This window comes from Vombatus ursinus, unplaced genomic scaffold (genome assembly GCF_900497805.2).
Source record: "Vombatus ursinus unplaced genomic scaffold, bare-nosed wombat genome assembly UNPS02014791.1, whole genome shotgun sequence".
Lineage (NCBI taxonomy): Eukaryota > Metazoa > Chordata > Mammalia > Diprotodontia > Vombatidae > Vombatus > Vombatus ursinus.
In genome coordinates, this window is record NW_020954569.1 from 77,745,643 (window position 1) to 77,754,200 (window position 8,558).

Sequence of the window (8,558 nt, forward strand, 5' to 3'; positions counted from 1 at the left end):
TAGGATCGCACAGCTAGACAGTGTGTGAGGTTGGATTTGAACTCAGGTTTTTTTGACTCCATGCCCAATGCTCTCCACATATATATAGTGTAAAGTGTAAGTGAGTGGATGGAATTTTGCACACTATTAAAAAAGCATCTGGAATTTGAGCCTTCCTGAACCATGTCCAAGAAATATTGAGGTTTCCCCCCTGCTGGTGGCTGCTGAACAGGGGCTGAGAAAGAAAGAGGAGACCATGAAGTGCATTTTACCACTCCTGCTTGTTCTGTGACTGTGGGATAGATTTTCTCAAAACACCGGCATGTTCAACCAGCTGAGCAAATAATGAGAGTTCCCTGAGTTGACTTGTCCCCTCCCATCCAATCCAAGATACATAAATATCTTTACATAATATGTGTATATAAAATATATGTATATAATAAGTATATATCTATATATATATATGACCCCCAATGTGATTTTATTGGTGTCATTGGCTACCAGTGAGTAGTTTGTAGTCTCCACGCACAATGACAACTGCTCTATAACATGTAGTTTTAAGGAGTTGCCTGAGATACCAGTATGTCTCAGAGATGGGGCTAGAACTTAGATTTCCCTGACTCTGTGACCTGTTCTCTCTCTATACCGCCATCCTGCCCTTCCTATTTTTATTGGTATTTTTGTTTTTACATCATTAACATTTCCTAACATATCCCTTCCCTTTCCCCCAAGAGTCAACCATTATAACAAATTATACATTATAAGTTATAACAATATTATAAATATAAATGTTATTAAATATAACAATAAAATTATAACACATTATAAAAATATAGCAAAACGTTTTAAAAACTAAAGAAACATCTGGCAAAACTAATACATCAATTGAAGCCAATGTTGTATCCTCATACTCATAATTTCTTACCTTTGCAAAACTTCCCTATGTTTTTAACCCTTTAGCTTGATCCTGTCACCCCTTTTATCATACCAACATGATGGGTCATGGAACATGAAACAAGGTTGGTTGATGCCAGCAAGAGACATGCAGCAGGACCTTCAGGAAGTAGTAAATAGTCAATAGGAGTAGTCGTAGGACATACTTGTGGATACAAGAGGTCACAGCAAATGGGGTGTTTGTAACCAGATGGACAGATAGTGATCTAAGAATAGTAGAACTATAGGACAAAGTAATATAACAGGGAAGCAATTGGGAGAATATAGAAATCAGGGTAATGTCAGGAAGAAGGGTAATATGAGGCACCAGAAGTTTGGGAGGTGACTTGGAAACTGAGTCAAAGTTATTGCTTAGCCAGGTGTTTTTAATGCACTCCTTCATGAAACAGATAACATTACAGTACTATGGGCAGCCCAAAGTCCATAGGTAAGCAAATTTGCCTGGCTAGAAAACAGACATGGGAAAAGACTAAAGTGATAACTTTTGAAGGGGCTTTAGGTATTACTGTTATGTATATAATCACAAAGAAGTCAAAGACATATAAAACAATTTTATAGCAGGATTTTTTTTTGTGATAGCAAAGAACTAGAAGGAATGCGGGTGACTATCAATCAGGAAGTGACAGTACAATTTGTGGTAGATGAATGTAATAGAATATTATTGTGTTGTTAAGAAATGATAAAAATAAAGAATTCAGAGAAACTTGGAAAAACTTGTATAAACTGATTCAAAGTGATTTAAGTAGAACCAGGAGAACAGTTATGTGATGACCAAAATCATACAGCTAGTTCCTGATTAGTGCAAAAATGAATCCCATTAAGTTGTCACATTATTCTAACTTGCACTATTTAAAGTTATCATATAAAACAAATGGTACTTGCTTCCAGACCAATAGAAATTTGTAATGAATTTTTTTTTTTGGTGAGGCAGTGGGGTGAAGTGGCTTGCCCAGGGTCATACAGCTAGTTAGTGTCAAGTGTCTGAGGCCAGATTTGAACTCAGGAATTCCTGAATCCAGGGCCAGTGCTCTATCCACTGTGCCATCTAGCTGCCCCCCAAAAAATTTTTAATAAGCTTTTATCTGTTTATTTAAATGACAGTGAAGGATAAGAAAAATGTACTTCTTATTAGCATATTACAAAGAAAGAGTAGTTATAGAAAGCAAAAATTTTAAAGTGTAAAAATGTTAAACTATTGAATTTTGTATCTAAAGATAAGCCTACACTAATGATGTGATGAAAATGTCATTATTATCATTTTAAATGTTTTAGCAGTGTAGGCTGAATCCACTTCTACTTCATATGAAATATATATATATGTATCATATATATGAAATATATATCATATATATATGAAATACATATCTCATTCAGTGCAGACAGCTTTACACCCATCTCAGTAATTTGCATGCTCATATCCTCACACAATGAACCAAATGTAGTTTGATGAACCAGGTATGATCTAAAATCAGGAATGCTTTAAATTCAATATTATTGTCCTTGTAATATTTTTTGAACAGCTGAGCTAAAATAAATTGAAAACTAGTATTCAAAAACAGCTTTAAGTCATGTGTGCCTTCTTATTCAACCACCAAATGATTGTAGCCTTTCAGAGCCCAAGGATTTTGAGACCAATAAGGAAGCACTGGTTTCAATTTAAAATCCCCTTCTGCATTACCCCCAAAGAAAAGTGTTAGGTGATCCTTACATACTTCATATCTGGGTTTAGTTGGCTCTTTCTTAGAAATGTAAGTTCTGGAGGACATGCTTTTTTTCCCCCCCAAAACAGTATTGTTTCACCTACGTTAAAAATGTGTTCATCAGTGAGATGAAGCAGGACCTTTAGGAAGTAGTAAATAGTCAATAGAAGTAGTCGTAGGACAATATTGGGATATTTAGCTGTTGTATCCTTATCCACACTGGCTATCTCTCCAACAATTTTAACATTATGCAATTGAGTTTGATTTTTAAAGTGACTGACTGAACTAACCAACAATTTCAGTGAAAGTTCTTCACTTCCCACTTCATTTCCATTTTCTGCTACTGCCCTAGATAAACAGTTTTTGCCTGAATGGCTGCTCTTCTAAGAGGAATGTGCTGTTAATTGCAAACTTCAAACCATATCACTGAAAGAGGTTCCATTTCTATCATTATAACCCTTCTGCTGCTTGAAGTTGTTTGCAGACTGCATAAAGTTGTTGCGATTCCTTTTTCTTCTATTCTACCTGCATATTTTATCATATTCTCTACCATAGTCAGGCATTCCAACATTTTTTTCTATGTTAGAGTTACTACAGCCATGGTTGGGCAGTTCTTAATTCTTTGTACTTACAGAGTTTCCATCTGAAGTATTCTTCCTTTTGACTATTTTGTTAAAGGCTTTTTAAAAATAATGATTAACACAACTGTTGTTACACAGCAGCATGTCTTATCCACATAACACAACAGATAAGTGGTGACTGATGGCACTACAGTGCCATGTTAAAAGCCTCAACTAGCTCCCTGAATCACATCAGTTTAATCTTGGCTCCCATTAAATGTGACGTGGTATCACGTTATAATCACAGTAAATCAGTTTCACTGTATTCAATCTCACATTACTCTCAACCTAGCAATAGAAAAGAAAACATTACTGAAAGAACTAAGAGCTACGATCAATTCACTGACCAATTATGCCTTCAGAGGGCAGATAGGAAAGCATATTTTCTGACTCTCAGCAGGGAGGAGGTGGACTATAGATATGAAATGAGGCATATGTAATAATAATAATAATAATAATAATAAACATTTATATAGTACTTTAAGGTTTGTGAAGAACTATACAAATATCTAGTTTTATCTTCACTAAAACCCTGGGAGGTAGTCATTTTTGCAGATGAGGAGTCTGAGGCAGACAGAGGTTAAATGACTTGCCCAGGGTCACACAATTAGTGTCTGAGGCCAGATTTGAACTTTAAGCCCTTTACCTACCTTTCTACCATGACCAATGTGTTTATTTGTTTTGCTTGCTTGTACTTATGTATTATAAGAAAAGGTTCTATTGAGGAGGGAAGGAGGAAAGAAGGGATTTGTTGAGAAGAGACAGCGATGTTAAAAAAAAAAAGAAAACAAAAGTATCAACAAAATATTTTTTTTAGCAGGCATAGTTCAATTTATTTGTCTATAAAAAACATCTATATGGTTGCCAAAAGCATCTGCCTGGGTCCTCTGGACAGACACTCGAGTGTGAGTCTTCACAAGATGGTCGGAGAATTCCTGATTGGGAGACTTAATGAACACAGTCTCCTTCCACAGGTCTGGGGTTAGACAGCTGTATGTTTTGGAAATGGCATCAAAGGTAGCTTTAGCAAAGTTACCCAGAGTGGCAGTACAGCCCCTTGCAGATGTGTAGCAGTCATCAATTCCAGCCATCATCAGGAGCTTCTTAGGCACAGGAGCCAAGACGATGCCAGTACCTCTAGGGGTGGGGATCCGGTGCACCAGAACCGATCCACATCGCCCAGTGACCTTTCAGGGCACTGTGTGAGGCTTGCCAATCTTATTTCCCCAGTAGCCACGTCTCACAGGAACGATGAACAGCTTGGCAGGAATGATAGCACCGTGAATAGCTGTGGCCACTTCCTTGGAGCACTTGACACCCAGGCCAACATGGCCATTGCAGTCAACGATGGCCACAGAAGCCTTGAACCTGGTATGTTGTCCAGCTCTAGTTTGTTTCTGAATAGGTGTGATCTTCAGAACCTCATCTTTCAATGCAGATCCCAGGAAGAAACCTATGATCTCAGATTCCTTGATAGGAAGGGAGAAAAGATAGATGTCTTCCAAAGACTTGATCTTCATGTCCTTGACTAGCAGGCCCAGCTTAGTGACAGGAACCACTCCTTGTCTTCGGCCTTTCCTCCCCAGGGCCCGTGGCCACGGCCATGACCTCGACCTCGGCCCCCCACTGCCGAAGCCACCGAGGAAGCCACTTCAGCCTCTAACTCCGGGGCCCCCAGGTCCCCAGGTCCCCCAGGGCCTCCCACTCCTCCTGCAGCACTGGCATCATCCGCCATTTGGTGTTCACTAGAAGTAGAAGCTCAATAAAATATTTTTAAAAGGGCTTAAAAGTGAATTGAGAAAGCAGGACCTCAAACAATATATACCAACGTACAATCAAGTTCTGGGGAAAGAGAGGCGAGGAAGAGGGAAAGAGAGAGAAGGAGAAGGATATAGGGAGAGCAAAAGGAGGAGAGGGGGAAAGGTAGAGGGGAGGATATGGGGGTACAGTGAAGTGTTGTGCTATACTTAGAGTAGAAGATGAGGGTTCAAACCCCAGCTCCAATTGTCTAATTGTGTGATCATAGGTAAATCACTTCTCTGAGCCCCAGTTTCACTGGATAATAGGATTCTGAGCTAGAAGTGACTACAAGGGATTAGAGATAATCTAATCATAGGATTTTAGGATCACACATTTATGGTTCAAAAGAACCTTAGAAGTCTTTTATACCAGGGTTGTCTTCAGCCTCAAATAGAAATGGATACCTGCAGGCAGCATATTGTCTTAGAAAACCACAAATTAAATTATCTATATTGTATTATATTTGCATTTATTTTGTTAAATATATCCCAATTGTTCTAGTTCCCATACTTGGAGTTTTGAGCCACCAGTTCGACATCAATTCTATCTCTTCATTTTACAGATGAAGAAACTGAGGCACAGATATGTCATTGGGTCATAAAATAAAGCATTCAGAACTGGAAGGTACTTTAGAGACCATCCAGACTAACTCCTCCCTGCTCCATGCCTGCCATTTTATGGGTGAGAAATGAAGACCAAGAGAGTTTTTTAAAACTTTCCTGGATCACCTAGCTAGTAAGCATCTAGAGTAAAATCTGAACCCAGGTCTTCCTGAGGCCAAAATCAGCACTCTATCTGGTCTTTCACGATACCTTTTTAAAATGATTTTACCAAGGTCATACAGGTAATAAGTGGCATAGCTTGGGATTGGAGCCCCTGTACTCTGCCTCCAAAACTACTTCTAAATCCAGTGCTTTTTAAAATGTATGACATGGTCAAACCTATTGTTTTATAGATCGCCAAACTGAGGCCCAGAGTAGTTAAATGACTTTCCCAAAGCCACATAGAAAATAGCAAAATCTGGGTCTGTCTCCAAATTCAGAGTTCTTTCCAGTTCTTCAACAATAAAATAAGGATAATATTTCTTCCCATGAAATTTCCAGGGTTGTTCTTAAGAAAGTATCAATATGAATTTTTGTTATTGTTGGAGCTGGTGATGGATACACATCTGTCTATTGTCTGAGGGCCAGCCTAGTTGGTTTGAAAAATTTCATCCTCAGTTTGGCAGCAAGGTGATGATTTTTTTCTGCCACAGAAAATCTCAAAGACCATCTCCTAATTTGTAGAAAGGTTGTAATCTCTGGCAAACAGAAGCCACACCAATGAAATTATAAATCCCTGAGACATTGAAGTACAGACAATTCTGCTATAATGCTTTCATTGAAAATGAGAAGTCCTTCCAGCTTGATTGATATATTAGAAAGCAGTTTGAGCATAACTTAAATTTTGCTCTGGCTTAATGCTGATTTTATTTTTGAGGAAAACTGCACCAGGATAGCCAGAATGTAACAGGTGGATGATCTCTACAGACAGGGTGGGGGTGGGTCATCCTGGGTTAATGGTAAGAACTTGGGGGAGGGATATACCACTGGGGGGGAGCAAGAGATGGGGACCCTGAAAGGCCAGAGGAAGAAAGAGGAATCTCCCTCTTTCTTCCTCAACATTTCTCCCACTTTAGAATAGACTCAAAAATGAAGTGACCCCTTTGACCCCCATCACTTCTGAGCCACCTGTCCAGGGAAAATCCTAGCAGAAGCCCCCAGGGCATCTTAAGGAAAAGGCCCTGCCATAGGTCTCCCATTCCAGTCTTAGAGTGATCCCACTTATGCCCCTCACCTGGCAGCTGCAACCGGTATCCACTGCCCAGATCATGTTGGAAAGCTGTCTGGGCTGCAGTCGCTTCCTCTGGGACTAACCCCATTTTCCCCATAAACCCTATGGTTTTTATTGCATGATTTGGCATGCCTCCCTGATTTTTAGGAAAGCACATGCCCAGTTATAGCAAAACTGCCTGTATTGTTATTATCGGCTGTATCTACTTTCATATTTTCTCTGTTTCAGCTAAACTGGACCATTAACTATTCCCCAAACCCAACATTCCATCTCTGATCTCCTTGTATTTGTGTGAGCCATGCCATGTCTCAGTTCCTGTGCCTGGAATTCACCCTTTATGTATCCTCACCTTTGGGAATCATCCTCCTTCAAGGCTCAGCCAGGGTTCCACCTCTTCCAGGAAGCCTTCTTTAATTCTCAGTTATTAATACTTTCCAGTTATTAGTGATCCCTCATGTGTTCTTTCCCTTGCCCCATTGATACCCTACCCTATATTTTACTTGTCTTGCTATTGAATGCTGTGTAAATCTTAAGGTGATATATAAACGTTAGCTACAGGATGTCCAAAAGTCTTAGTGCAGTTTTAAACTATTAAAACTTTTAAGCTATTAAATTATTAAAACTTTTAATTAAAGATATCAAAATATTTAAGCTATTAAATTAAATTATTAAACTTTAAGCTATTAAAACTTAAAACTGCACTAAGACTTTTAGGACACCCTATATTATTATGAGTATTCCCACTCTGAGAAGAATATAAAGTACCAGAGATCAAAAATGATTGTTTTGGTCATACTATCCCCAGCAACTAACACAGGACCTGGAATATAGTAAGCACTTAATACACATTTGCTGAGTTTAATTTGTTGTTGAAAAGCAGGATCACCATCTACCGATGTTTCCCTGCGCCACCTCCTAATGTGGGTTAGGCTCTGTGTCTTACCCGAAAGGGTAATGAAACCATCCCCAAGACTTTATTGACTCAGAGGCCTAAGGCTCAACCTGCAGTCTCTAGCTGGTCACCTTAGGGCACAAAAAGGCCCACCTACACTAAGTCCAGGACCTTCAAATTTATATCCATTAATATCCTTTTTATACTGTACTGTAATTAAGTAAATCTCCTTTTGGTAATTGTTGAGTCACCTACCAGTGTCTTATTTCATTGCAATAGTAAATTTAAACTGACAGGGAACTCGCCAGAGTCGGATCTGTCCATTATGGTAGCATCACAACAGTCTTGGGAATATGTGGTTGTTATTCCCTCCTCCTCTCCACTTCCTTCATTGCCAGAATGTGTCCCTCATTTTCCATAACTGCCAATGGATGTGGGCTCTCTGAAGGGAAGAAGAACTTATGCCTCTTTGTCCCAAGTCTGTCTTTTATCCAAGTATTTGTTCCAATAAAGCAAAAAGTGATGTGGAAACTGAGGAGGGTTTGGAATATGGACCCCCAGGGCAGCCTCTCAGCATTTAAACGATTCTAAGAGAGATCAGGGAGCCTCTCATTTTGCAGATGACAAGAAGAAAGCTCAGGGAGATGAACAACTCATCTAAACTCATGTAACAAGTTAGTGGCAGAAGCAGAATTAGAACCCAGGCTGCCAGACTAGCAATATCTGCTACCTTCTCTTCCCCCATCATACCAAAGCAAAAGAATATCCGCAGAAGTATGA

General features: G+C 39.2%; 1 pseudogene; it reads right to left on the reverse strand.

Moving 5' to 3' along the window:
- Positions 1–4,080: 4,080 nt before the first annotated feature.
- LOC114047897 lies at positions 4,081–4,988 on the reverse strand (annotated as a pseudogene).
- Positions 4,989–8,558: the final 3,570 nt, after the last annotated feature.